Raw genomic sequence first — 17,188 nt, 5'->3', positions numbered from 1 at the left:
TCAACACTTTAAAGAGGTCTTTTGCTGCAGATTTCCCCAATGCAATGTGTCTTTTGATTTCCTGAGTGTTGTTTCCATGGGTGCTGATTGTGGATCCAAGTAAAATGAAATCCTTGACAACTTCAATCTTTTCTCCGTTTATCATGATGTTGCTTCCTGGTCCACTTGTGAGGATTTTTGTTTTCTTTATGTTGAGGTGCAATGCATACTGAAGGCTGTGGTCTTTGATCTTCATTAGTAAGTGCTTCAAGTCCTCTTCACTTTTAGCAAGGAAGGTTGTATCATCTGCATATCACAGGTTATAAATGAGTCTTCCTCCAAACCTGATGCCCCGATCTTCTTCATATAGTCCAGCTTCTCGTATTATTTTCTCAGCATACAGATTAAATAGGTATGGTGAAAGAATGCAACCCTGGCACACACCTTTCCTGACTTTAAAATACTCAGTATCCCCTTGTTCTGTCCGAACAACTGCCTCTTCATCTATGTACAGGTTCCTCATGAGCACAATTAAGTGTTCTGGAATTTCAATTCTTCGCAATGTTATCCATAATTTGTTCTGATTCTCACAGTCGGATGCCTTTGAATAGTCAATGAAACACAGGGAAACATCCTTCTGGTATTCTCTTCTTTCACCCACGACCCGTCTGACAACAGCAGTGATATCCCTGGTTCCACATCCTCTTCTGAATCTGGCCTGAAATTTGGGTAGTAACCTGTCGATATACTGCTGCAGCCACTTTTGAATGATCTTCAGCAAAATTTGTTTGCATGTGATATTAATGATATTGTTCCATAATTTCCACATTTGGTTGGATCATTTTTCTTGGGAATAGGCATAAATATGGATCTCTTCCAGTCAGTTGGCCAGGAAGCTGTCTTCCATATTTCTTGGCATAGACAAGTGAGCACTTCCAGTGCTGCATCTGTTTGTTGAAACGTTTCAATTGATATTCCATCAATTCCTAGTGCCTTCTTTTTTGCCAATGCCTTCAGAGCACTTGAACTTCTTCCTTCAGTACCATTGGTTCCTGATCATATGCTACCTTTTGAAATCATTGAACATCGACTAATTCTTTTTGGTATAATGACTCTATGTATTTCATCCATGTTCTTTTGATGCTTCCTGCGTCATTTAACATTTTCCCCATAGAATCCTTCACTATTGCAACTCGAGGTTTGAATTTTTTCTTCAGTTCTTTCAGCTTGAGAAACGCCGAGTGTGTTCTTCCCTTTTGGTTTTCCATCTCCAGCTCTTCGCACATGTCATTACAATATTTTACTTTGTCTTTTCAAGAGACCCTTTGAAATCGTCTGTTCAGTTCTTTTACTTAATCAATTCTTCCTTTTGCTTTAGCCGATGTTGGAGAGCAAGTTTCATAGTCTCCTCTGACATCCGTCTTGGTCTTTTCTCTCTTTCCTGTCTTTTCAATGACCTCTTGCTTTCTTCATGTCTGATGTCCTTGATGTCATTCCAAACTCATCTGGTCTTCAGTCACTAGTGTTCAGTGAGTCAAATCTATTCTTCAGATAAACTCTAAATTCAGGTGGGATGTGTTCAAGGTCATATTTTGACTCTCGTGTACTTGCTCTGATTTTCTTCAGTTTCAGCTTGAACTTGCACATGAGCAATTGATAGTCTGTTCCATAGTTGGCCCCTGGCCTTGTTCTGACTGACGATATTGAGCTTTTTCATCGCCTCTTTCCACAGATGTAGTCAATTTTATTTGTGTGCATTCCATCTGGCAAGGCCCATGTGTATAAAGAAGGTATTTGCAATCAAGATGTAATTGGTCTTGCAAATTCTAACCCCTATGCTTATAAATGAAATCCCATCTAAGGATAGGGTTTTCTTTGTTATGTGAATAAGGTCATATCAGTGTAGGGTGTGTCTTAAACGAATCACTTCTGAGACATAAAAAGAGCAGATGTGGTACACAAACAAGCACAGATGAGGAAAGACAGATGTCATGTGGAGATCCCCAAGGAACCAGGTATAGAAGCTGAAAGAGACAAGGACCTTCCCCAGCACCAGCAGAGAGACAGCCTTCTCCTAGAGGCAGTGCCCTGAATTCAGGCTTCTAGCCTCCCCAACTGTGAGAACACAAATTTCTGTTTGTTAAAGCCTCCCACTTGTGGTATTTTTGTTACAACAGCACACGGAGACTAAGACAAGGGTGAACAGGAAAATAATCCAGCTGCTACAACAATGCGGGGCGAAGCTGTCGTAGACATAAGGGCAGGGAGCATCTGTGGAAGCTTGCAAAGGACGCGCACGCTGGACACAGGCAAGGGAGAAACATCCACACAAGCTCAGGGTGAATGTCAGTTATATGAAGGAAAAAGGGGAGAAGGAGAGCTGTCTCAGGGAGAAGGTGAGAATGTTTGTGTGCTGGGGAACCTCACATGCAAACCCTGAGAAGCAGGATCTTAGGGTACAAGGGGAAGCCCTGGTGGCACAGTGGTTAAGCTGCCAACCAAAAGGTCAGTGGTTCAAATCCACCAGCCACTCCTTGGAAACCCCATGGGGAAGTTCTACTCTGTCCTACAGGGTCACTATGAGTCAGAATCGACTCAGAATGGGTTTTTTTTATGGCTGAAAACATGATGTTGAGGGAAGTGAGATGAGCCCCAATGAGGACAAGCTCGTTACAGCCAGACAAGGGGTAGTGGATGGGGAACACCAACAGATGTGTCTAAGGGTGTAAACTTTGACTCCTGGAAAAGCAGCTAGAAATACAGCTGTCCAGAAGTAGTCACTGCATGCTTCTCTGGGCGAGAGGTGGGGTGTCTCAGAGTCCCTGAGTTCCTACTGAGATTGTGATGTCGCTAACTGAGCTGAGTAAGCTGTCTTGATGCTCTCCGTGTATCTAGCTGAACATTAGGTGAAAGCTTCATTAGGTGGCGATAATATGATTTTGTTGTTTTTGTTGTTAGTTGCTGCTGAGCTGCCTCCGACTCATGGTGACCCCACATATGACAGAATGAAATGCTGCCCATTCCTGTGCCACCTTCATCATCACTGGTATGTTGGAGTCCAACGTGAAGGCTACTGTGTTACCCCATCTCATGGAGGGGCTCCCTCTTTTTGGCTGACCCTGTACTTTACGAACCAGGATGTTCTTTTCCAGTGACTGGACTTTCCTGATGACGTGTCCAAAGTAAGTGAGCCAAAGTCTCTCCATCTCACTTCCAAGGAGCAGGCTGGTTGGATTTCTTTCTAAGACTGATTTGTTCGTTCATATGGCAGTCCACGGTATGTTCAATATTCTTCATCAACATGACACACAAATGCACCGATTCTTCTTCTGACTTTTTTTTTCATTGCCCAGTGTTCGCACACATATGAGGCCATTGAAAAGACCATGGCTTGGGTCAGGCACACCTTAGTCATCAAAGTGACATCTTTGCTTTTTTAAAACTTTAAGACTAGGCAAAACAAATCAGCAGCCCTTACCAGACCCAACCTTTAGGCCACACTGAACCTCATTTCTGCAATAAGGAGGCCAGGAGACAAACCAAGAAACCTGTTGCTGTCAAGATGATTCCCATAACAACCCTGTAGGACAGAGTAGAACTGCCCCATAGAGGTTCCAAGACTGTAATAGTTACAGAAGTGGACTGCCACATCTTTCTCCTGCTCAGTGGCTGGTGGTTTCAAACAGCCGAACTTTTAGTTAGCAGCCAAGCATTTAACCACTGTGCCACCAGAGCTCCCTCCAAGTGAAGGGCAGCAAGTTATAATTGTTAACAATGAGAAGGCAGTTACCATGTGCCAGGACTGGTTTGTGTTAGTCAGGCTAGGACAGAGATGGTGCAGTAACAAACAAGCCATCACAACTCAGAGGGGTAGCATGTTGTTATGGATAGAATATGTGTCAACTTGTCTAGGCCGTGATTCCCCAGTATTGTGTGGTTGTCTACCATTTTCTCATCTAATGTGATTTTCCTATGTGTTGTAAATACAACCTCCATGATGTTAATGAGGTGAGGTAGGTGGCAATTATGTTAATGAGGCGGGACTCAATTGCAAGGTTGGATTGTGTCTTGAGACAATCTCTTTTGAGATATAAAAGAGAGAAGTTAGCAGAGAGACATGTAGACCGCATACCACCAAGAAACAAGAGCATGGAGAATAGCACGTCCTTTGGGCCCAGCGTCCCAGTGCTGAGAAGCTCCTAGAGCTGAGGAAGATTGATGACAAAGACCTTTCCCCAGAGCTAACAGAGAGAGAAAGCCTTCCCTTGAAGCTGGTGCCCTGAATTTGGACTTGTAGCCTCTTAGACTGTTAGAAAATAAACTTCTGTTCATTGAAGCCACCTGCTTTTTACAGCGGCACTAAGTGACTAAGACACATGGTAAGTCTGTTCACTTGAACCATCCTCATACTGCAGCCTACAACACGGCGGAGCTCCATTTACTAGTAAATCTTTCCATCTAAGTTGCGATAGCCACCCAAGATAAATTGCATTTCAAGATCTGCATCTTTGGCTTGCATTTAACGCACAATACATGTTGTTATCACTAGGTACCATGGAGTCAATTCCGACTCATAGTGGCCCCGTGTGACAAAATAAGAATTACCCCACAGTGTTTTCCAGGCTATAATCTTCTACAGAAACAGATCGACAAGTCTTTTCTCCAGCAGAGCTGCTGGGGAAGGTCACACTGCTAACCTTTCAGTTAGCAGTTGAGTGCTTAACCGTTGCACCACCAGGTTCCTGCAGAGTGCATAGTACGTCGTTAAAATAAAACATTTTACTCCGAGGGCATTGTCTGAACCTGCGCTGCTGAAGTGAGTCCTAGATAACTACATAATGGACAAACCCAAACATTCAAAAGGCAAGACACTCCCTGATCACACAGTTTTGCCGCCATACGTTTACTTCAGCTATTAGTGCAATTCCTTTGTCTTGGAAATTAATTTATTTGCATTTATTTTTAAATGAGTGTTTCATCCTTCTCTGCAGCTAAGAGTATCTAGATGTTCCAAGTAGCAGGCCAGCCCTGGTGTAACAGCTTTATTTATTCAGGGAGGCTGGTCAACCTGTCCAGTTGTACACGCAAAATACAGGGTATCAGCCTGGAGGAGGCTCAAGAACTAATTCAACCTCAAACTTAATTCTTTTAATAATGTATCAGTCACAGACCCTTAAAGCACCCTCATCAAATGAAAATATACAGCTTTGGCTCAGATTTAATTAATTTACACAGCATTCATTTTACCTTAATGGACACCTATGGAGGCGGAGTGAGTACTGATGAATATACATAAATTGCAGTCCAATTTTCTCTATCACTAAAAAATAAAGCCATAGGAATGAAAAAAGAAATCACACACTCATTAAATATATGTGGTGTTTTCTTCCTACAATGCAGCAGGGCTTGGGAAGGGGACTGTGGGAAGCAAGAAAAAGGGAGAAGAAAAGAATGTAATATTGCTAAACACCTACGTTTTGGAAATTGGAGTTTGGAAAGAAAGGTGTTGTCTACACAGCTCTGTCTGTTTTTGAATACTTTGTTATGGATTGGATTATGTCCTCCCCAAAAAATATGAAAGCTTGGCTCCTGGACATGTGGATATGATTCTGTTTGGAAATAGCTTATTCCTTTCTTACGTTAATGAGGTCATACAAGAAGATTGGCCAACTAGCTTGCTAAATTTAGACACATCATCAAGAGAGATCAATGGCTGAAGGACAGCATTGTGTTTGGTGAAGTAGAGGGCCAGCAAGGGTAAGGGAGACCCTTGGTGAGATGGATTGTCACAACAGAACAAGGATGGACTTGCAAATGCCAGTGATCATGAGGATGACTCAGGACCAGGCAGCATGTTTTTCTGCTGTACATAAGATCTCACTGAGTTGGAGTCAACTCAAGGGCAGCTATCTTTATCTCCTACCTACCTAAATATCCATCCATCCATCCATCTGTCCATCCGCCCACCTGTCCATCTGTCCATCCACTATCCACCTATCATCCATCCATCATCCATCCATCTATCCTTTCATCTGCCTGTCCATCCATCTATCCATCCATATATCTGTCTAAAATCTGTCTGATCTGTAGTGTTTCCAATGGTTGTGACCTTTCAGAAGCAGATCACCAGGCTTGTCATCTGATGCACCTTGGGTGAGTTTAAATCGCCAGCCTTCCAGCTAGTAGTGGGGTTTAACGATTTGTGCCACCAAGGGACTCCTAATAAGAATACTGGACACGTTCAATCTTAAATATTCGTCTTAAAAGAAATCCTGTAAAACCTTGACCTTTAGCTCCCAGGGGTTAATTTCAAGTGTTTCAAAAATTTATACAAGAAATATCCCCAAGAATAAACAACGAGGCTGTGATTTTGCTAAGTTCTGTATATGCATCCAGGAATAAAGGACCATGGTCCCCCACCACTTCAGTTTGAATGACATCTTCCTCACAAATTCTAATAACCCTTATTTCTAACAGAATTAGCTTTGTAAACCAATTTGTCACCCTGGGCACAAAATATCACCCCTCATTTATAAAAGGATTCTTCCTTGAGGGGACAGTGGTGGTTCGGTGGTAGAATTCCCACCTTCCATGCAGGAGACCTGGGTTTGATTCCCAGACAGTGAACCTCAGGGTAGCCATCACAGGATTTCAAATACCAGTAGGGTCACTCGTGATGGACAGGTTTCAGTGAAGCTTTCAGACTAAGACAGAGTAGGAAGAAAGGCCTGGTGATCTACTGAAAATCAGCCAATGAAAATCCCGTGGATCACAATGATCTGATCCCATTGTACATACAGTGGCCGTGAGTCAAGGGCCAACTCAAAGGCAGATAATAACAACATTTGAGGAGTCCCAGCTACTTTTATGGAGCTTTGGTGGCACACTTGTTAAGAGCTACAGCTGCTAACCAAAAGGTTGGCAGTTCAAATCCACCAGCTGCTCCTTGGAAACCCTATGGGGCAGTTCTACTTTGTTCTACAGGGTCGCTATGAGTCGGAATCCACTCAACGGCACCTCACAACAAAAAGAAGCTGCTTTTAAAAGATCCTTGTCTCATCTTGAGTCCTTTTCAGATTCATTTCCAACTTTCCGTCCTTTCTCATGTTAGATCTGCTAGAAAATGTGCCTACCTCAGCATTTTCAGATCACTTCTGCACAGTTGTTTTTACTAAGCAGTGTTCTTTGTATGTATTTTTTATACGTTTTTCATAAATATTTAGGCTCTATGTTAGCTCTAAGCATTCTTCACATATCATCACCAAATTTGAAGCCGTCAGATATTCAGTAAATGTTGATGGACATTATATACTTTGGGTGCAGTCTTGATGTTCAGTTTGGGAGAAAGTAAACATCACCTCCCAAATGCATTCTTTTTCTCCAATTTAAGGTCTTAGCAACTGACATGATTAAGTAATTAAGATTGATTGAGTTAGTTAATAGTCATGAAAGCACCAATGTTTTCTGTTAGAAAATTAAGCAATTTAGTTTGCTTTTGATCATCACTGATGACTATAGAAGTGCATATCTCCAAGGGGAAGCGTTCTAAATATTCATCAATGTGCTGAATCATTTAAGCTGGAATTTGGTTTACTGATAAGTGATGCTTAAATAATACATAAATAAACATGTAGCATTATTAGGAAAATTGAAAGAATGTTTCTGTTGGAGTTATTACATCAAAAGAAAATGTTTTAACTAAAGAAAATGACCAGTCACTGTCTAAATTCCTGAGGCATGTCTAAAAATCCTGCAACAATGAAAACACCGAGCTGCAGTGGAGTCTGGCATAGAGTCAGGGAAAGAAAACAATACAATTTAAACACTATCGCAAAGCCCTTGCTTGGGATCTATCCTAAGGAAATCATCAGATTTAGAGAAAGATTTATATATGAGCATCTTCATTATAGTTTTATTTATAATAGTGATACTCTGAAACAAGTCCAAGTACCCAACAGCATAAAACAAGTTGAATAAGTTCTAGAGTCATATCCAGCCACCGAAATTCATGCCTATGGTTCACCACTTTGCCACGTACAAGAGGGAGGCCTTGGCCCTAGGCTGGCTCTGCTAGAGCTCCACGACCTCAGGTATTTTCCCCGACCTTTGACCCATGCCCTCGTGAGTGTGTGATCTCTACTTATAGTTCTCCTCTGACACTGTGAATCCGCCACCTGAGGATACGTGAGCGTGGAAATCAACATCTATCACTGGTTGCAGTGTCACAGGTCACTAGGTGTCTAGGCTCAGGCTGACCTTGGCTGTCTTCTGCCCAGGCCAGGAGCCTAATCCTTCAAAGGCAATGAGGACACTTGGTCACTGGCCGACATCCTTTCTTTCATCCAAACAGTGGTCTCGATGAGGGTAAAGAGGCCAGGTAGGTCAGGTGAAGGCTGAGTGCGGGGCGTAAGGTTTTTTTCCTAATCAGCATGGAGACCGCCACCGGAAGGCTGGGCGGAACTTCTGACGGGGACGGGTTACAAACACTGAGCCAATAGGAGAGGTCCAGCCTAACCCACCGGTTCCGCAGAGCCCTCCATTTTACCCATGGATACACAACGGCCCCTTCTGTCTTTGGCCACAAAATGGAGGGCACCCAGGGAATATCTTCACAGTAGGTAACCGTTGATGTGGACAGGTTCGACACACTGGGATAGCAGGGAAGTATCTCTGTTCCACTTATGCTAGAATATCAGTATTCAAGGCACCCTTCCTCAGCATCTATGGCCCCTCTCTGTACGTGGTCATTCAGAGAAATCTATTCATTCTACCTCTGAGACACATCACAAGTACGAGGGGCCTGAGAGAGAGCCTAGAGATGAAACGGAGGAGGCTTCTGGCTGTACCACTTTCCCACGGACAGACAATAGCAGGTAGTCTCTCTGGAATGTCTTAGCTCTTGTTGATTGACATGAGGAATAAAGTAGGGTGGACCCTGGCCAGTTGTAGCTTGGGGGAAATGCAAGTTCTCAGGCGAGGAATAATTCCTCTGCTGCTTTGTATGGTGAAACTGCCCCCCACAACGGGAAGGGCCGAGAACATTGACCCACACCTGCCAGGGGCCTTTCCTGGGACAAAAGATCCCAACCTAGTCTCAACGTCGTCACCCTCTCAGCACACACCTTTCCTGCACACATAATCCTGCCTTTTCCGTCAGTGTCTCATCCTACTAGGAAAAAAAGCATTCCGCTCAAAAAGACAATGCCAGGAAAATCGAGGAGACACTGCCATTTTCCAAATTTTTGCTTTCTACCCATCCCTGCCTCCGGTCAAAAGCTGCGTATGTGGCCGGGCTCCGAAGGCAAGGCCGAAATCCTGGCAGCCTGGGCCCCAGCAGTCCAGTGGTTTATGGATGTGGGGACACGGATGACCTGTTTGCCACATATAGAAAATGAACATTCAATATAGAACACATAGTATGGAATAGGAAATATAGAATATAGAAGAATATAGAATATTGAACATAGAATATATAATGTAGAATAAAAAACATAGATTAGGAAATAAAGTATAAATGACGCAGAACATAAAATATATTTTATAGAATATAGAAGACAATAGAATATAGATTGTAAAGTACAGAATTCACAATATAGAGGAAAACAGAATATAGAAGAATATAGAATATAGGACAAATATAGAATATGGAATACAAAAATATATAGTATATAAAAAGATAGAATATGGAAGAACATAGACTATAGAATAGAGAATATAGATGAATTTAAAATATAGAATGTAGAATATATAATATGTAGTACAAAATATGCAATATAGAATATAGAACAATATTGTATGAAGAAAAATATAGAACATCGAATATAGAATACAGAGTATGGAATATAGAATATACAAAAATACAGAATGTAGAAAAACATCCAAGAACACAGATCATAGAATACAGAAACTTTAAAATATAGAGTATGATACATAGAACACTGAGTATACAATACAGAATATAAAAGAACTTTGAAAATAGAAGGATATAGTGTATAGAGGATTTGGAATAAAGAAAAGTATAGAATATACATTATAGAAGAACATAGCATAAAGAATACAGAATATAGAAGAAAATAGAATATAAATTCCGAATATAGAATACAGAAGAATACAAAATGTACAATGTAGAATAGCAATTATAGAATGCAAACTATAGAATGAAGAATATAAGAGAATATAAATTACAGAATATAGACTATAAATTATACAATATACATGATTATGGAAAATACAATGTAGAATGTAAAATGTAGAATATAGGAGAAAATGGAATACAGAATATACAAGAATATGGAATGTTGAATATAGTATCAAGAATATGGAATATAGAATACACAAAAATATAGTATATGTAAAATATAGAAAATAGAAGATTGAATATAGAACACAGAATATAGAAAAATCTAGAATACAGAATCTAGAAGAATATAGAATGTAGAATTTAGAATACAGAATGTAGAATATGGAAGATTTTAGAATATAGAACATAGAATATACAGTATAGAATACAGAATATGGAATATACAACCTAGACTATAGAAAAATATAGAAATAGAATATAAAAGAATATAGAACATAGAAGAATATAGAATGTAGAATAGAGAATACGGAATAGACTATACAAGAGAATATTAGATTATAGAAGAATATAGAGATTAGAAGGCAGAATGTACAATAAAAATATAGAAGATAGAAGAATTCAGAAAAATTTAGAACATAAAATGTAGAATATAGAAGAAAATAGAATATAAAATTTAGAATGGAGAACATGGAATATGGAATAGAGTATAGAGAAGAATAAAGAATATTGAAAAATTTAAAATATAGAATGCAGACTGTAGAATATTGAATATAGAATTTAGAATGTACAATATAGAATATAGCAGATAGAAGAATATAGATTATAAGTGAAGAATATAGAATAAGAATGTAGAAGAGTATAGAATGCAGAACATAGAAGAATGCAGGATGAATATAGAATAACGAATATAGAATGTGGAATACAGAAGAATATAGTATATAAAAATATAGAATATAGAACATTGATATGGAATATAGAATACAGAGCATGAAACAGAGAAATAGAAAAAACATAGAATAGAGATAAATATAGACTATAGAATAGAGTATGTACAAAGTAGAATTCAGAATATAAAATATAGAACATAGAATATAAAGGAATATAGATTATAGAATATAGAAGATTCTGGAATATAGAATGTAGATTTAAATATAGAATATGCAAGATGGAATATAAGAGAATATAGAATGCAGAATATAGTATACAGAATATGCAATATGGAATACAGAATACAGAAAATTATAAAATATATAGACTATAGAAAAAAATTGAATATAGAATACAGACAATGGAATATAGAATAATATAGAATATAAAACAGAATAAAAATATACATAATGTATAGAATAAACATTACAGAATATAGAAGATTACGGAATGTAGAATGTAGAATGTAAAATACATAATATACAATATAGAAGAATATATGATACAGACTATGGAAGAATATAGAATACAGAAAATTATATAGAAAAGTATAGAATACAGAAAAAGAACACTGAATATGCAACACGGAGTATGGAATATAGAATATAGAAGAATATAGAATACAAAATATAGAATATGAAATTAAGAACACAGAATATAGAAGAATATAGATTAAAGAATATAGAAGATAATGGAATATAGAATATAAAATGCAGAATATACAATATAGAAGAATATAGAGTACAGAATATAGATGAATATAGAATGAAGAATGAAGAATATAGAATACAGAAAAATATAGTATGTAGAAAAATATAGAACATAGAAGAATATGGAAGAATATAGAACACAGAATATGGAAGAATTTAAAATATACAATGCAGAAAGTAGAATATGGAATATGAAATGTGCAATATAGAACACAGAGGAATATTGTATGTAGAAAAATACAGAATATAGAACATCGAATAGAGTATGGAATATAGAATATAGAAAAATATAGAATACAGAAGAACATAGATTATAGAATGTAAAGATTTCAAATATAGAATATGGAACATAGAACACTGAAGATAGAATACAGAATATAAAAGAACTTTGAAAATAGAAGAATATAGTGTATAGAGGATTTGGAATAAATAAGGATATAGAATATACATTATAGAAGAATATAGCATAGATAACAGAATATAGAAGAATATAGCATAGATAACAGAATATAGAAGAACATAGAATATATGTTTAGAATATAGAATACAGAAGAATATAAAATGTACAATGTGGAATACAGATTACAGAATGCTAAGTATAGAATGAACAATAAAGGAGAATATAGATTATAGAATATAAAAGATTGTAAATTATACAATACAGAAGATTATGGAATATAGAATGTACAGTGTAAAATATAGAATGTAGGAGACTATGGAATACGGAATATAGAAGAACATAGAATGTTGACTATAGTATCAAGAATATGGAATACAGAATACACAAAAACATAGTATATGTAAAAATATAGAAAATGGAAGATTGAATATAGAACGTAGAATACAGAAGAATATAGAATACAGAATGTAGAATATAGAAGATTTTAGAATATAGAATGTAGAATATACAATATGGGATATAGAATACAGAAGAATATAGTATAGAGAAAAATACAGAATATACAACATAGAACATCGAATATAGAATAGAGAGTATGGAATATAGGATATAGGAAAATATAGAATATAGAAGAACATAGAATTTAGAATGTGGAATATGGAATATAGAAGAATTTGGAATATAGAATATTGAATATACAATACAGGGTATTAATAGAGAATATAGAAAAGTATAGAATAGAGATAAATATAGAATATAGAATAGAGTATGTACAAAGTACAATACAGAATATAAAATATAGAATAAAGAACATAGAATATAGAAGACTATACATTACAGAATATAGAAGATTCTGGAATACAGAATAAAAAATTTTTTTTTAATAGAAGATGGAATATAAGAGAATATAGAATGTAGAATATAGTTTACATAATATACAATATGGAATATAGAATACTGAAAATTATAACTGAAAATTATAAAAAAATATAGACTATAGGAAAAAACATTGAATATAGAATACAGACAATGGAATATAGAAAAATATAGAATTTAGAATATAGAATGTAGAATACAGAATATAAAATATAGAATAAAAAATACATAATATAGAGAATATACATTCTAGAATATAGAAGATTATGGAATATAGAATGTAGAATGTAAAATACAGCATATACAATATAGAACATATGGTACAGACTATAGAAGAATATAGAATGTATAGAATACAGAAAATTATACAGAAAAATATAGAATATAGAAAAAGAACATTGAATATAGAACACAGAGTGTGGAACATAGAATACAGAAGAATATACAATGTAGAATACAAAATATAGAATATGAAATAAAGCATAAAGAACACAGAATATAGAAGAATATAGATTATAGAATATAGAAATAATGGAATATAGAATATAGAATGTAAAATACAGAATCTACAATATAGAAGAATATAGAATTCAGAATATAGAATATAGAAGGAAGAATGTAGAATATGGAATGTAGAATACAGAAAATTATAGTATATAGAAGAATATAGAATATGGAAGGAAAAGAATTTAGAATGTAGAATACAGAACATAGAATATGGAAGAATTTAAAATATACAATGTAGAATATAGAAGAATATTGTATGTAGAAAAATATAGAATATAGAATACAGAGTATGGGATATAGAATATACAAAAATATAGTATATAGAAGAACACAGATTATAGAATACAGAGAATTTAAAATATAGAATATGGAACACAGAACACTGAAGATAGAATACAGAATACAAAAGAACTTTGAAAATAGAAGAATATAGTGTATTCTATATTTTACATTCTACATTCCATAATTTTCTATATTTTATAATCTGTATTCTATAGTCTTTATTCTATATTTTATATTGTTTTCTGTATTCTACTTTCTATATTCTAAATTCTGTATTACATGTTCTTGTATAATTTATATTCTGTATTGTATAGTCTTCTACTGTGTATACTCTTCTATAATGTATATTCTATATTCTTCTCTATTCTATATTCTAATTCTTCTATATTCTCTCTTCTTCCATATTGTGTATTCTACATGCTACTATATTCTTTTTCTTGTATTTTCTATAGCCTTCTCTATTCTATATTCTAAATTTATATTCAGTATTCTTCTATATTCTGTATTCTATATTCTTCCGTAATGTACATTCTATAATCTATACTCTTGTTTATATTCTTCTGTATTCCATATTCTTGTATATTCTATATTCTACTATTTTCTATATTCTTTTACATTCTGTATTCTAGCTTCTGTGTTCTGTGTTCTATGTTCAGTTTTCTTCTATGTACTATTTCCTTCTATATTCCATATTCTATGTTCTAAATTCTTCTATATTCTATATTCCACATTCTAAATTCTATGTTCTTCTATATTCTATATTTTCCTATATCGTATATACCATACTCTCTATTCTCTATTTGATGTTCTATGTTCTATATTTCTCTATACTATATTCTTCTGTATTCTATATTCCATATTGTAGTCTACATTTTAAATTCTTCTATATTCTACATTCTATATTAAACATTTGAAATTTTTCTATATTCTATATTTTTTTATATTCAATCTTCTATTTTCTATATATTTACATATACTATATTTTTGTGTATTCTATATTCCATATTCTTTATACTGTATTCAACATTCTATATTCTTGCCTGCGGGACCATGTTCAGGCCAATTCTTGCCTACAGGGCTCCTCTATTCTGGCTTCTTCTTGCCTGTGGGATTCTCCTTTCGGACCTGTTCTCCCCTGCGGGACTCTCCCTTAGGGCCTATTCTTGCCTGCAGGACTCTCCGTTAGGGCCTATTTTTGCCTGCGAGACTCTCCCTTCGGACGTATTCTTGCCTGCGGAACCTCCATTCGGCCCTAATCTTGCCCGCGGGAGCATCCTTTCTCCTCCTCTTGCCTGCGGGGCTCTTCTATTCGGGCCTGCTGTGCCTGCGGAGCTCCGATATTCGTGTGTGTTCTTGTGTGGCGGGTCCGCTATTCGGGCCTGTTCTTGCGTGCGGGGCTCCTCTATTCGGGCCTGTTCTTGCCTTCCGGATTCTGTTGGGGCCTATTCTTGGCTACAGAAATCTCCGTTCTGGCCTATTCTTTCCTGCGGCACTCTCCGTTCAGGTCTATTTTTGCCTGCCGGATCCTGTTCAGGCCTATTCTTGCCTACAGGGCTCCTCTAACATGGCCTGTGGGAATCTCCGTTCGGGCCTATTCTTACCTGCAGAACTCTCTCTTTGGGCCTAATCTTGCCTGCGGGAGCATCCTTTCCTTCCTCCTCTTGCCTGCGGGGCTCTTCTATTTGGGCCTGTTCGTGCCTACGGAGCTCCGTTATTCAGGCCTGTTTGAGCCTGCAGGCCTCCGTTATTCGGGCGTGTACGTGCCTGCGGGGCTCCAGTATTTGTGCGTGATCCTGTGTGGCGGGTTCCGCTATTCGGGTGTTCGTACGTGCGGGACTCCTCTATTAGGGCCTGTTCTTGCCTTCCGGATTCTGTTGGGGCCTATTCTTGGCTACAGAAATCTCCGTTCTGGCCTGTTCTTGCCTGCGGGACTCTCCGTTCAGGTCTATTTTTGCCTTCGGGACCCTGTTCAGGCCTATTCTTGCCTACAGGGCTCCTCTATTCTGGCCTGTGGGAATCTCTGTTCGGGCCTTTTCTCGGCTGCGGGACTCTCCTTTCAGGCCTGTTCTCGCCTGCGGGACTCTCCGTTCGGGCCTGTTCTCGACTCCAGGCTTCCCTGTTCGGGCCTATTCTTGCCTGTGGAACTCTGTTCGGGCCTGTTCTTGCCTGTGGGGCTCCTCTCTTCAGGCCTATTCTTGCCCGCGGGACTGTGGAAGGGCCTTTTCTTGCCTGCCGGGCTCCAATTCTGGCCTATTCTTGCCTGCGTGAGTCCCAGTTCAGGACTATTCTTGCCTGCGGGACTCTCCTTTCAGACTTTCTCTTGTCTGCAGGGCTCCTCTATTCGGGCCTCTTAGTGCCTGTGGAGCTCCGTTATTCAGGCCTTTTTCTGCGTGCGGGGCTCCGCTATTTGGGCCTGTTCTTGCCTGTGGGGCTTCTCTATTAGGGGATATTCTTGCCTGCGGGACTCTCCGTTAGGGCCTATACTTGCCTGCGGGACTCTCCATTTGGGCATATACTTGCCTGCAGAACTCTCCTTTCGGGCCTGTTCTTCCCTGCGGGACTCTCTGTTCGGGCCTGTTCATGCCTGCGGGGCTCTCCTTTCGAGACTATTGTTGCCTGCAGGACTCTCCTTTCGGGCTTCGCCTTACCTGCGGGGCTCCGCTATTCGGGCCTGTTCTGCATGCAGGCTACCCTACAGGACTATACGATACAGAATATAGATTATAGAAGAACATAGAATACAGAATTTGGAATATAGAAAATAGAATGTAGAATACAGAATATAAAATATAAAATGAAGAGTATTGGTTACGGATTATAGAATATAGAAAATTATGAAATGTAGAATGTAAAATATAGAAGAATATAGAATGCATACTATAGAAGAATACAGAATGTAGAATATAGGATATAGAATATGGAACATAGGATATACCATACAGAAAAACAGTATATAGAAAGATAAACAATATAGAACATAGAACTTTAAATATACAATATAAAATACAGAGAATGGAATGTAGAACCTAGATTATGGAAGAATATAGAAATAGAATATAAAAGAATTTAGAATGTAGAGTATAAAATATAGAATATAGAAGAATTTAGAACGTAGAATATAGAATATGGGCTATAGAATATAGAGGAATATAGTATATAGAAGAACATAGAAGATACAATACAGAACATAAAAGAAAAAAGAATATAGAAAAATATAGAGTATAGAAGAATAAGGAATATGGAAAATAGGAGAATGTAGAATATAATTATAGAAGAATGTAGAATATTGAAAAATATAGAATACAGAATATAGGAAAACAGCATAAATTTAGAAGATATAGGATATAGAATGCAGAATATAGAAGAATAAAGAATATAGATGACAGACTACAGAATATAGACGATAGAATGTAGAAGAAAGTAGAA

The sequence above is a fragment of the Loxodonta africana genome, unplaced genomic scaffold, assembly GCF_030014295.1.
Source record: "Loxodonta africana isolate mLoxAfr1 unplaced genomic scaffold, mLoxAfr1.hap2 scaffold_59, whole genome shotgun sequence".
Taxonomy (NCBI): Eukaryota; Metazoa; Chordata; class Mammalia; order Proboscidea; family Elephantidae; genus Loxodonta; species Loxodonta africana.
Note: the sequence above shows the minus strand (reverse complement) of the source record.